This window comes from Octodon degus, unplaced genomic scaffold, assembly GCF_000260255.1.
Source record: "Octodon degus isolate 3935 unplaced genomic scaffold, OctDeg1.0 scaffold00019, whole genome shotgun sequence".
Lineage (NCBI taxonomy): Eukaryota > Metazoa > Chordata > Mammalia > Rodentia > Octodontidae > Octodon > Octodon degus.
In genome coordinates, this window is record NW_004524595.1 from 11088422 (window position 1) to 11099576 (window position 11155).

Here is an 11155-nt window from a genome sequence, read left to right on the forward strand (position 1 = left end):
ATGACAGGAATGCTCTACCCGAAGTACTCCAGGAATGCTCTACCCAAAGTACTCCAGAAATGCTCTACTCGAAGTACTCCAGGAATGCTCTACCCAAAGTACCCCAGGAATGCTCTACCTGAAGTACTCCAGTAATGCTCTACCCAAAGTACTCCAGGAATGCTCTACCTGAAGTACTCCAGGAATGGCCTACCCAAAGTACTCCAGGTATGCTCTACCCAAAATACTCTAGGAATGCTCTACCCAATGTACTCCAGGAATGCTCTATCTGAAGTACTCCAGGAATGCTCTACCCAAAGTACTCCAGGAATGCTCTACCCAAAGTACTCTAGGAATGCTCTATTTGAAGTACTCCAGGAATGCTCTACCCAAAGTATTCCAGGAATGCTCTACCTGAAGTACTCCAGGAATGCTCTACCCAAAGTACTCCAAGAATGCTCTATTTGAAGTACTCCAGGTATGCTCTATTTGAAGTACTCCAGGAATGCTCTAACCAAGGCTAGACCCATGGTGATTTGACTCTCAACCTACAAAACCATGAGGCAAATAAAACTCTTTTCTTTACAAGGAATCCAGCCTTGGGAATTTTGCTATTGTAACAAAATAAACCAATACAGCATGCCAACAAATGTGGACATCTTACAGATACCATAGTGGTTCCAAAATGTCCAAATGAAGTGGAAGTGATTTCTGTGAAGGGAGTCAAGGACAGACACAGAAGAGATTAGCAGGGCTGTCAATTGATCAAGTGATCAAGAACATATATGTACCTCTGCATCAGGCTTCGATGGCCTCAGGGGATCATAGCTGGGCCACATTCTGAGTCAACAGCACCTTCCCTACAGCCCAGAAGCAGCATACATTTTTCTTCTTCTGTTGTAGTTTGGCTTCCTCCTTCATCTCCTCACAAATCAGACTAGAGGTGGTAACTGTCACTTTGTGTACTGTTACTCCGTCTATCCTCAGCACCTTGTGTATTGATTGGCTCACAGTAGGTGCTCAATTAAAGCCAATCCTCTTGGATTTCATTGAACAGAATTCATAGGAAAGGAGACAAGAACAAATGAAAATATTTATGACTTTTACGTAGCATGAAAGCCGTTAGGAAATTTCACATCTAATGGCCATTATTTTCTCACTGAGATAGGAAACAACAATCTATTGGGGGAAAAAGGACCATAAATTATGGTGATTTCTTAAGAAAATCAGAAATAGTTGACCCTGAAGAATCTAAAAAATGAAAATAGAAATGGAAAAAAAGGCTACATGCAAAGTTGTGGTCTCAATAGCAGTATTATAGGAGAGAAAAGTCATTTATAGTCACATGGCTTCCTTCTAGAGAAAATAAATTGTTTAATGTCCAAATTGGGGGTTTGCATATGTGTGGTTTCAAATGGTACAAAACCTGAGGATGCTGAGGAACAAGTGATTGAGGTACCATGGATGAATGAGAGTTTAGAAGCAAGAGAATGTGGACTGGAGCCAAGTTTGGAAAGTACAGTGGAAAGCTTGACTTTTAGGACAATTGAAAAATGTGATGCATGGAGCTGAAAACCAAAGCTTTAATTCTAGCTCCATTATTACACATCATCTGTGCCCTCCATTGGATTTACTAACCACTCAGACACTAGTAAAGAGGCATTTTCACATAGTCTGGAAACAGATTTTCTGTTTGCAAACTGGAGTTGTGAACTCAAGTTCCCCACAGACTAAGTTTAGAGGAACAGCAGAAATTAGGATAAGTCTTCTTCTGTCCATAAGTGCTATTAATGGAAATAACAGGGACCAGTAATTGATCCCACATTGATGTGAGATAAAAATGATATTGAAGTGTTCATAAAAAGAGATGGTCACCTTCCCCAGATGAGATAAGTGTCCTTGACTCCTCCAGTGGCCACATAATTCTCCCTTCTTTACTGTGCTCTTTCTTGGTCCTGAGATTGTGGCCTCTGAATTTCAATGCCAGATTCCCCAGCTTTCTGGCTTTTGGTTGAATTCTGCTGTATAATGAGACACCAGGAGAAAACTGAAGAGCAAAGCAGAGTATGATCGGTACATGTATCTTCCCTTCACCAGGTCATCGGGTGCTGGCGGCAGTGGTTCTGTGACAAGAGTTTCTATCAGGCAATGCTTCTCAGAGTTACAACTCTAACCACAGCCCTACTGGATCAGGAGATTTTAAGGAACAATGCTTACTATTTCCTTTCTGATGAGTTGATTATCATGCATATTCTTAAAGGCATCATTTTGAGTATCATTCCTCACTGCTTAAGTCATAAAAACAGAGACATTTCATAGAAATTTAACTGAACTGCTCCATCAGCTCTTCCAATCTGTGTGTAGTGAGACAAATATTTATACATTGTATTAAACAAAATCATACATTTTTGCTAAAACTTGCCCTTCGTTTTAAGATGGAAGTCAAACCAGAGACAAACCAAGAGCTCTGATCTCAAAGTTCTGATTAATCAAGGTTGACAAAAATACATATACCCAAAGACATTCTTTTTTCCTTGAAGTGCTCACTAACAAAAAATTATGGTTTGCAACATTGAATTCTTGAAAAAAAAAATCAGTCTCCAGAACTTTGGAAAGATCAAGTAAGTATTAGTTTTTCCTCAACTGTGAGACATATTTTAGAGAGGAAGATTCCTCAAACTTCTGAGCTCCTACTGATACATTTAAGAGGCCCAGAACACAACCAGTGGCATGAATGCTCTGCCTGCTGCCACTTGGTTGAAGGACAGCTGGGAACAAGTATCCAGCAAGCCCTCTTCACTCATTTCCCTGGGAACACACAGCAAGTCTGAGAATAAAATCTGTCATCTCTAAGTACTCTTTCCTACTTAGGTTCACCCAAGTTTGTTTCTCATTGTTCTCTTCTTGTGCAGAATGACAATGGCAATTCAGTCATTAACTAGGTATTAATAAAAAAAGTATTAACCTTTATCACACATATCAAATATTCATCAGCTCTACACAAAGAAGTCGTCCCTGAAAGCAGGCAGGAGGTGGATTAGATTTTGCTCAACCATTTTTGGAAGGACAAAATAGTAATTACAATTTTTATTATAACCACCCTTTGATAAGGCTATTCTTTCTAATTATAAAACATATTTATGTGGAAGCGATTGGCTCAGATGATCCCTAAGCACTTAACTTTACTCCTACCCAAAGCACATGCAAATCACATGAAAAAGTATGAACTGTGTTTCTGAAATAAATGACTCTACTAGTGTCATTAGCAAACCAGACAGTTTCAGGACTTTCTAAGAGACAGATAGTAAGTATAATTAGAACCATATAAAAGCAAAGCCAGAAGAAAGCACACCAAACATATAAAAAAACTATTGTGGCATAGACAAGGACATTTTAAAAATTAAGGGAGGTAGTGGAAGGTGAGCAGAACTAAGTCTTTCTTGAGGTGATAAGTGGAGAACTTCATAATCAGACAAGGCCAATTGGCTTCTTTTGGTTTGTAGGTGGAAGAGGGCATACAGTGTGACTTCCATGCTTACCAAGACAAAGAACATGGGTGTTCCCGGAGCAGGGCTTTGCCCTGTTAGCACCTGAGCCCGAGAGTTGTGCCTACACATGCTGCATTTAGCTGAAGCTGCCCTGTATGCATGATCTCCAAAGTTCTTATTTTGGAAACTTATGTCTACAATGTGACAACATTGAAAGGCAGGGCCTTCATGTGGTGACCGGCAAATAGAATTTCTTTGAGTAGTTTAGTGTCCTCATTACTAGTGGGTTCAACATCATGGAATGATTAGTTTTGCCTGCAAGTTCTACTACCCCTTGCTCTCAAGTTCCTTGCACACCCACCATCCACTGTGAGATGTCACAGCACCATGGCCCGCCAGCTGTTGGCCTTCAGCCCAGGAACTGCAGGGCTCTAGAACCATGGGCCAAACTTCTATTCTCCATGAGTCACTTAGGCTCAGGAGCAGCACGCGGTAATGACCATAGAAAGGCAAGGTGAGAAAACAACTAGAGAAGCATATAAATGTTTCCCAATCTCGTGACAACAATTATTTCATTAAAATTAAGTAAGGGTTTCAGAAAATGGTTTTGGGGGAGGGGGGGATAGCTCAGTGGAATAAGCGCTTCCCTGGCAAGCACAAGGGCTTGAGTTCAATCCCCAGTTCTGAAGAAAAAAAAGAAAAAAAAATGGTTTTTATCTCAATAGGAAAAAAATGCACATTCCCAACCCTCCAGTAGGGCGTGCCTTTAGTACTAAGTGCAATTACAACTAAGGCAACTGTCTCATTAGTTCACGTTAGCTATGGTTACAAGATATAACAATGAGTTTTCTTAGATTTTTACTCTAAATTTCTAGTTAGTTACTTTTGGCAAACCCGTATGGAGATAAGCACCACATATTTGAGAAGTACAAGTGAAATTCTTTCATCCAAAACTTAGGGAGGTCCCCATTTAAAAAGCTGTGTCAATGCAAAGAAGACTAAAGGAGACAAAGGAAACAATCTAGATGACATCACACTTTTGGAAAAGATATTATGAGGGTCCTTCTACTTGAAATGATCACTAGGCTACATAGGGAATTTTTGAATGTGCACAGATATTTAATAGCACACATAGCAACTGCAAAACTGGGATTCATTTGTAGTGATCCAATGGTTGTGAGGTACACAAGATTCAATGCAAGGTGATGTTCTTGGATTGAGTTTTCCAAATTCATAATTCTCAAGTGGGCATAGTTCATGGTTTTGCTGTATATAATGTCCACAATCAGAGTCCTGGCACACAGGTCACTCAGGCAGAGAAACAGCGTTGAAGGATACAAAGGAAATCAGCAATTGTGAAGACATAGCTAAGGAGCCCACCAGATTCTCCAATTATGCACACAAATGAGAAATAGAATGTTTAAGAGTAAATACTGAGGGGAAAGAAAGAGATCAAGAAATTTCAATGGAAGAGAACAGGGAATATAATAGGACAGAATCAACAAATAACTGAACCAAGATATAAATCTTCTGACTTGAAGAATAAGATTAAATAGAATGCAAGAGGGGAAAGGCTATAAACTAGACAAAGTAAAACATACAAATTGATTCACCCAAAGGCTACAATATTTTAAAATAATTTTAAAAGGCTATGTTGCTTTGAAACATTTAAAACAAATCTCACAAAATACATGAGAAGAAATTGAGAAATGCATAATGATTTTTGGAGAATTTAGTGCTATCTCCCTCTAATGGACAAAACAAATAGACACATAAAAGTAAATAAAGGTATTAAGGATTAAATAAAGCTACAGCACTGAAAATCAAAGTTGAACCCTGCAAATAGAAAATAAACATTCCTTCAAATTCAAAGAAAAAATCCCTTCTATGATAAGCTATATGAAAGCTCACTAAACTACAATCATGGCCATTGAGCTCTAAAATAACAAAAACAGACATTAAACATAAATTAGATAAATGTAAACTGTATGCATTTGGGTGGTGCTGTCTTTTAAATATCTTTTGGAGCCAATGTGGTGTGAATGGTTCTGATCCCAGGGTTCTGGGAGAAAGAAACAGAAGGATCACAAGTTCGAACCCAGCCTGGCAACTCTGCAGCTTACTGAGCCCTTGTCTCACAACTAGAAATATAAAAGGGGTGGCAGTGGTGCTGGGACTGTGGTTCAGGGCGAAGGCCCTTGGGTTCAATCCCAGTATCAATCAAGAAGTCAATAAATATTGGTTTAAAAATCAATCTAATGAACAAATTGGTCACAAAAAGAGTTGGAAATGTGTATTTGCAAAGCATGTTACATAAGAAGAAAAACAGCTAAATACATAGCTAAGGAGCAAAGTTGGAAGTTTGTAAAACTGATGGAGCTTACAAAACTCTAAATTCTTATACTCTCACACACTTCTCTTCAAAAGCTCTTCAGAATTAAAAAAAATGGAGTCAAACATGCAGTGATAAAGTTATCTATACTGATCTGCTTTAGAGAATGGGGCATTCTATTTCTCTACACAGCACTGATGAGACCTTATATTGGTAAATAATTGGGTAGGACAATTTTTCAGTATCTACAGTGATTTTCAATATGCATATCTTTTGTGCTAACACTAGTACTTGAAGGAAACTAATCTAAAGCAATAATCACACGTACATAAATATTAAATAGCTAAGAATATTCTTTGAATAACTAAACCTACTAGTAAAAACAGGAAACAGACAACTATAAATCACTCCAAAAGTAATTATAACAAAGATTTTCCATCCATTCAATGGGTTCTGAAGAATATTATGTTCAATTTTGTTTTCATGTTTTATCTACTTAATAATGAAAGATGAGAGACGGGCATGGTGATGTGCACCTCTTGGGAGACAGATCACTATAAGTCCGATCTAGTAGTGTGACCCTGAGCACCCTGTAGATCCTTCCTTAAATAAAAAAAAAAGATGAAACATGAATATATTCCTTTTAGAGGTAAATATCAATATATTACTAAGAGGCCAGTTTTATAATGTTTACAAATGTGAGCTTTTTTGCTTTAAAAAAAATCTGCATTTATGTTCACTGAAGTATAAAAAATATTTAACTATCTAAATATTTATAGATTTACATATTGATATATTTAAAGTTGATATATTTAAATCCATCAAAGAACTATAGTAAAATATATAGTGAAATATTTAAATCTAAATTTCCTGACATGATACTTAAAATGAGATTCTCTATGAGCCCTCTTAGCTCTTGATGCTGAATATTTATGTTTTCTCTTGATCTGAAACAATGAAAATATCTTTACATATTATAACCAGCCAGACAGCTCAGCAGATTAAAGCGCACGTTGAGGCAGATGCAGAGGCCGGGGATCGATCCCCAGCATGCCGCACTGGCCCTGTCGCTGCAGCACGCTGAGACAGCGATTGAGACTGGGTGTGGTGGCACACGCTTAGAAGGCTGCAAACAGGAGGATCACTAGGAGTCCGATTTTTTTAGTGAGACCCTGTAGACCCTGTACTAAATACACAAAAAAGTTTTATATATTATAATTGAATAAAGACAAAAAAATTATTATTCTATTTAGAATTTTTTTTGTGGAACCAGGGATTGATCTCAGGCCCTTGCGCTTGCCAGGGAAGCGCTTATTCCACTGAGCTATCTCCATGGCCCCAATGGCAGAAGGATTGTTTTTTGGGGGGGACGTTCAGGATGCATTCAGGGCAGGTTTGGTTTGGCTTGAGGATGAGGGGATCAAATGACAGCATCCTGAGCCTGACTGCTTTGTTTCAGTAGGCACTTACACACCTGAGCTAATGGGCAGGCCCCCTCTGTTTAGAAAATTGAAAATACTGAAAAAGCAGAAAAATCTACCAAAATGCACAAAATCCTATTTATTTATTTATTTATTTATTTTTGGTATCAGAGATGAATTCGGGACCTTGCAAAAGTGAATGCACATTATATGATTTGTTTTATAAAAATATCTGCTCCAAGCACTGCCACCCATTCTGTTCCTGTGGCATCTGCCTCATCTTTTGTGCCTCATGTGAGAACCCTGAATAGTGACAACCAATGCGCAGAAATAACGACAATGACCTTCAAGAACATTAAGCAGAAAAAACATGCCCAATTTCTTCATTCGCCTCCACTTAATAAAGCAGACAAAGGCATCACCATGTTTTAAGGGCGATTTCTCCTGAGGTTCGACGTGCATGTACGATAATGTTAGTGTCCTCTTATGTTTAAAAAATGCCTTTAAAATGTTACTTAGTTATTTCTACTACTGAAGGAAACCGTGCGTGATGGTTAGCACTGGCTACAGATTTGAGTGGCCTGAGAGACAGCTAACAGATAAGAAAGGCACACTTCCGGGTGTGCTTGCTGGGTCACAGTCATGTGACCTTCGTAACTATCTCTGTTCCCTGGCCTCTTCCTCTGGGGCTCTTCCTCTGCTCTCTCGTTCCAGGCTGTATTGCTTTCCTTCAATGCCCTCCCTCAGTGACCTTCTGCCTTGTGCCCTGAAACTTCTGAAACCAGGAGCCCAAAGCCGCCCTTCCTCTTTTAAGCTATGAGTATGAGGCATTTTGTCTAGCGATGGAAGCTGATTGACACACTATTCTCTTCCCAGGTCTCACATTCAGAGTTGACCTTTTCATTCAGTAAAGTACTCTCTCCTTCATGTTCCATAGCCAAATTCTAGAGCTCTGCTCTGAAAAGGTGATTCTCCTGTTTCAGTTTCCCCAGTACTGGGATTACAGGCATGCGCCAACAAGCCCAGTCTTGGTGGCTGACTCAGTATGTGGTACCACAGATCAAATGTAGGTCTTAGGTAGGCATTCAGACAACTGAGCTGTCTCAGTAGCCCCATTCCTGCTTCATCTCCTGTCCAAGCTTCCAAGATTTCTACCAAGACTTGGACCATTGTCATCCTTCTGCCAGTTTTCTTCACAGATTCTGTGTCATCTTCTAAAACAATCTATGGCATGCACGATACAGTATTTGTTCTTTAAAAAGAATGTTATTGTATGAATTGTTTGTTGTAAACTAAAACCTCAGTATTCAGGTTTGACTACAGTATTGGCCCTTTGCAATGAACAAATGGGATTTGGGTTGCAGTCACTAAACGGTTCACCATCTCTGTTCTAAAATAGATTTAAAAAATAAGAATCATGTAATTTTTCCTTTAGTCAAAGTATATATGCTTATAAAAAGGTAAACTTGGTGTTCCCTGCCACCACCTATGTGGTCCACTTGATAAAGTACCTGCCTGGCCTTTTCTTCCTCACATGTTTTTCCAAATAAGTCACCTTGATATGTTTTCTCACTCTCTATAATAGGGCCTTGTTTCTCACTGTTCTGCCAAGAGGATTCTATCTGACATCTCACTGGGGCTGCTAGATGTTCTATTCAGATGTCTCTTGCTCTGAGAGCTTCATGGACTGGCCTTCCCAAAATAGAACCTGCACTAGCACCTTCCCTCATCTTCCTTGGTCATCCTCCAGCTCACGGCTTCCAGATGGTGTCGTACAAGCACATAGCACTTGTTGGTCTCCCTAACTAAAAATAGGCTCCATCATATCAAAGATCATGCCATTTGGCACTGCTGTATGTCTTCTGCCAGTAAGACTGAGAAGCACACATAGCGTAAGCCTGGTACTCAGTAGAAGCATTCATGAGAAAAAAAAAAAGAGAGAGCATACAGTGAGGAAAATTACTTGAGAATTTAAGAGGTGATTGGAGCTTGCACTACTGAGAGGCTGGTGAAGACTATCCGAGGTAGAGTCATCAGGACTTTTAAAAGGACTTAAGGGAATGTGAGGAAAGAGGAGGTGCTTTAGAAATCAAGCAAAAAGGTTGATTAAACTACTAATTATACAGCTATCCAGTTGGAATTGGGATAAGCACTCACAGGGAAAAAGGCTTTTATTAAATATATAGTGCTACCTAGAGTTCTAATCAAAATTCAGAATCATCTCTCAATACAGACAAAGATTCTCTATCACACTAAGTAGATATGGTACCATGTTGGCCCAGAACCTGAAATAGCATAAAATGAATTCTAAAAGAAAAATCACAGGAAATCTTGTGGTATGGTTTAGATCTTCCAATGAATTGAGGACCTACATTGAAGAAGTCCTTGTTCACATTCTGATTTAGGAAAGGGTAAGACCAGTCAAATATTTGACAGGAAGAAATGGGAGAACATTTTCCTGTCCAACCAGGACTACTGAGTTGTACTTTCCAGGGATGGATCACACCCATCTTTATTCCCAAATTACTGTTATGATTAACCACAAGTCAGAACCACTGCATGGAGATATCCAAAGAATTAATTGGCTACTGAAGTAAACAAGTGAATCAGTTTCAGACAGCCAGATTTCCAGTTTATAGTAGGATTTTGCTTAGAACTTAATTCATAACTTAATTCTAAACACATTGTGGTAGCAACTGGTAATGCCTTTGTTTTTGAAGGGTAGCTTTACTTTGGATTATTGTGATCAACTATTTATGTAGTTTAAAAGTGTATTTGTAAAGTTAAAAAATACAACAATGATACAGCTTTTCCAAACAGGTTAGTGGGAAAGTTACAGTAATTCCTGCCTTGCATTTTTTTGTCTTCCTAGTGGTTATTCAAAGTATAAGATATAAATGTGCTAGCTTGTTCAAACAATGTTCACACAAATATTTCTATTCAATGAACTATGACAAACTAGCTGCATAACTGTTCAACTGTCTTGTGTATAAATATATGTTTTTCTTTTCCCCTATCTTTTTTTCCCCTTCCCCCATCATAATTCATCTTTTCTTTTGAACAGTCTTTTCCTCAATTCACAGTATCTATGGTACATCATGGATTGTGCTTGCTTGCTCTCCTCCTCGCATAATGAGGCAAGATGATCTTTACATGTGTGGATCTGACCTGCTCTACTTATGAGTGTGATCGCGAGTTGCATCCACTTACCTATAAAAGTCTCCACTTTATCACTTTTTTGTGGTTTTCTTCTTCACTAGATTACAAATTCTCAAAGTGGTTAGGGAGAATCCTATCTTATTTATAATGATAGGTGTTCACTTTTAATAGTGCTGGATAAAGATTTCTTGAAGAAATACTACTGATCTAGGGAATCTGCGCATTACATTATGACATAAGAGCTAAAGGCACAGAAAACATAAATGGCAAGAAACATCAAATCATCTAAATAAAAATATCCAAAATAAAAGAAAATAAAATACTGAAGGGGTTCTGGAAAAAAAGGAACCCTTCTCCAATGCAGGTGGAAGTGTGTACTACAACCACTGTAAAAATCAGCGTGGAGATTTCTATACAGAACTAGGATTAGAGGTTCCATTCGACCCAGCTGTTTGCCTCCTGATAAATTTTTACAGAAGAACTAAAATCATTGTATCACAGCAATATATGTGTGCCCATGTTTATAGCAGCACAATTTGTCAGAGCTAAGTCTTAGGAACAAACCAAATGCCCATCAACTGAGGAATGGATAAAAAGATGAAGTATTTTATATAATAGGATATTACTCAGCTGTAAAAAAGACAAACTCGGGCCAGGGAGATGGTTCAGTGGAATAAGCACTTCTCTGACAAGCACAAGGGCCTGAGTTCAATCCCCGGTTCCACAAAAGAAAAAAAAATTTTTTTGGGCTGGTGATATGGTTCAGTGGTCTAAAG